Source organism: Eurosta solidaginis, chromosome 1, assembly GCF_040869045.1.
Source record: "Eurosta solidaginis isolate ZX-2024a chromosome 1, ASM4086904v1, whole genome shotgun sequence".
Lineage (NCBI taxonomy): Eukaryota > Metazoa > Arthropoda > Insecta > Diptera > Tephritidae > Eurosta > Eurosta solidaginis.
Genome location: NC_090319.1, coordinates 163,196,165 through 163,199,875, shown reverse-complemented (window position 1 = coordinate 163,199,875; position 3,711 = coordinate 163,196,165). Strand labels below are relative to the sequence as shown.

The window sequence follows — 3,711 nt, the reverse complement described above, 5'->3', positions numbered from 1 at the left end:
TCAAACCATTTCTGAAAGAATGACCAACCCGACATGACTTTTCTCAATTTACGAAATATTTAGCAAAAAATCGCACAAGTGCAAATATATATATATTTTTTTTCAATTAAGATTTATCTTCATTTCGCTCTAATATTTACCCTTTCTCTGCAATTTAGCTCCTACAGTCTCTGTGAAGAAAACTAAGTTTTACGTATTTCTTCACCAACCAACATAATTCCGTTTGCAAAGACACTCAAAAATTGCGGCGTAGCAACTTTGCCAACTAACACCTGGCTCTTCCTAAATATGTAAAAGGAGTTTCTTCAAAAACTTTACCCTTCGTTGGAGCTAACACATCTTTGCTAGATTTTGGACTCTTAAAACTTTGTTGACAATCGATATGGAAAATAACGAAGACATTGTTGAATGCCCCCTCTGTATGGAACCTTTGGAAGTTGACGATTTAAACTTCTATCCATGTACATGTGGTTACCAAATTTGCCGATTCTGCTGGTATAGGATACGTACCAATGAGAATAAACTGTGTCCAGCATGTCGAAAAGAGTATACGGAAAATCCTGCGGACTTTACACCATTGACTCAAGAGCAAATACTTGCTTTTAAGTCTCTGAAAAAGCAGCGCGATCAGAAACGTAAACAAATGGTACGTGTTACTGAGGATCGCAAGCATTAATCAAATGTAAGAGTGGTTCAAAAAATTTAGTATTTGTTGTTGGCCTACCGCCACGATTAGCCGATGCTGAGGTGCTCAAGAAACATGAGTACTTTGGGAAATATGGCAAAATACATAAAGTTGTGCTAAATCCGAGCACCGCATATGCCGGCGTACAAGGGCCATCCGCATCAGCTTATGTTACATATGTGCAAAATAATGACGCTCTCAGAGCTATACAGAGTGTTAATACACGCAATATAACCATCGATGGCAGGCTCATCAAAACTAGTTTGGGAACAACAAAATATTTTAGCCATTTCATGAAAAATCAAGTATGTCCCAAAGGCGATTGTATGCATCTACATGAGTTGGGCGATCCAGATGCCAGCTTTACGAAAGAAGAAATGCATCAAGGGAAACATCAAGAGCACAAAAAAACGTTTACACGATGCATGGTTAGTAAGTTCGAATAGTACTGGGGGGAGTGGCTCAGGTGAAGCAGATCAATCGAATGGTAACTCTGCTGCTGCTGCTATTTGGGGAAGTAATGGCGGCGAAAATCCAAGCGGAAATTCTAGTAAAAATTGTACCACAAATAAATCAAATTCCAGTTTACAACCACAGGTTATGCCTTTACCTTCATTATCAACTGCATCTAATGGGGTTTCCACTGAGACAACAACAGACCCTTGTTTCATCCTGTCTGTATCACCAGTACTTACAGATAACGGTAACAAGTACAGGTGAAGTGAAGCATAAAAAGGAAAGGGGTAGAAATGAGAAAGTCAAAAATGATAAAACTGAAAATAAAACCAATATCAATGATGTAGGTAAAAATTATTCTGGCAATACGCAAAGAGACAATTATAGCAGTTCTAGCAATGAAACCATCAAGGAGGGTTCAGAAACCTCTGCCGACGGAACTGGATCCCTATTTTCTAGTCCCGATCAAGATGGAAATGCTACTTCAAATAATAGCACTTGCAACATAACCAAAGGCAAAATAAACAAGCCCAAAAGCATTGAAGCAAAGTGTCATCGGGAGTGACCACAGCAATATGGGTGATTCTGAAAAGAACATTGTAGAAAATGATAACGATACAGACATACGCAGTCGCAATACTGCACACGCTTCAACCGAACTGTTTAAAAGTTCAGAAGATACAAGAAACGTAGTGCATGCTTTTAAAGATATTGAAGTTAGTGAAGGAGATGAACATGTGGTGGATAAATCTTTTGAAGTCACATGGCGGTACTGATCTGCTTGATAAACCAACCCAACCTAGACTTTCGCAGCATAATCTATTCGACAATAAATTAAATCCACTGTTTGCTCCCGGAACATCACTTCAGAATACAAAAGCCCAGGTGCTAAGATTGGAGACTTATCAAATCAAATGCATAATGCAAAAATATCATCTCTACCAGATTTATTGGAAGGTATCGAGGAACAACAGTTTCAACACCTACATCCCCATCAACAAAAAGAATTGGCACACCTACTCGACATGCATAAACAGAATAGTTCATTTTCAAATATTGCAAATTTATCTCAACAAAATGTACCACCCGGTGGCTTACAAACTCATTTTGCTGGTCTAACGGATATTGGCCAATCACCATGCCAATTTTGGAACATGCTGAATTGTTTATGAGTCAAAATCTGTATGGAATAAATATGTCAAAATTCTTCGATTTTCATAAAGATCAACAATTACAATTGCAACAACATGACCCACAAGTCGGGAACGAAAATAATCACATTTTGGAAAATAGCTCCAATCCTTATCAGTTTATGCAGCACTCAGCTCTATCTACATCAGCAGCAACAACAGCAAAAACATAGAGCTCTTGGTCAAATTGATGCTGTGTTGACTCTTCAGCAACCCCATCCCACATTGCAGACACAACAGCAACAACAACAGCCTTCATTATTACAAAATCAACATAACAGAATGCAAAACGAATACCTTCGAAACGAAAATACCTTCGTCGACGATGATCTTGGTTTCGATCCTTTCATGGAAACTCAAAAAGGTTTGGCTGAGCTAATGGAAATGAGGTCGCTCAACCACAGCATATTAAACCAAATATAAATAATATCCGAGTAGCTTCAGATACAAACATAATGCATCAACATCAACCACAATTTAATATAGATAATATACCACGAGCACGCATGCCACCACCAGGTTTTAGCCATGTGAATGCATTTGGCTTGAATCCCCCACGTGAGCTAAATAATAGTAAAATGATTCCATTCTTAAATATGCCTGGCAACAGATTAAATACAAATGATATTCAACATTTATCCGTTTTTAATGCATGGGACTCACATTTACAATCGGCACGCCATTAAATACCCAATTTTAATGAAATGCCAGCACATCAAATGAATCAAAATAATCGCAACACAGGTAATTTAGGCAAAGATTGGACTGCAATAGATCCGGCAATACTATCCTTTAGGCAATTCCCAGCATGTCCTCAACCGGCACAAATGCTTCGTCACCATCCACGCCAGTAACCTGAAAAGAAAGAAATAAAATTAATTAATAATGGGAAAAAATACCAGAAAAATTATTTAGAATAATGGATAAAAGAAAATATTGCACTCTACTTACCATGTTTTAGCCAACCGTACTCCACCATGCGTAAAGAATGAAGCATCGGAAGAAATCTTTCAATTAGTCCCGTTTGCTTCAATTCAGAGGAATTTACATTCTATACACGGGTGTGTATGAATGTGCACAATATTTTTGTCTTTGCTGCTAGTAAATATCCACCAGTGCATGCACTCTTTTAAAGACCAAATGTTGGGAGACGGAAAATAGTAGTAGAAGTTTCATGAAAACAATAACTACGGTTTATATTTATAAAAATTCCCAAATCATTGTAAGCCAAACAACTCACAAAATAAATCACATACCAAAACGTCTAACTACCACAACAATTTTTCAATGAACCAAAGAAATTGCCCAAAATAACCGATTTCGGCATGTTACTCGGAAAAGCAGTCACATACAAAAAAAGATGACAATAGCGCCAAAATT

The 3,711-nt window shown here is 37.5% G+C and overlaps 1 pseudogene; it reads left to right on the top strand.

The window, feature by feature from the left end:
* Positions 1-382: 382 nt before the first annotated feature.
* On the top strand, positions 383-3,185 carry LOC137238417 (transcription factor mef2A-like; annotated as a pseudogene).
* The last annotated feature ends 526 nt before the right edge of the window (positions 3,186-3,711 follow it).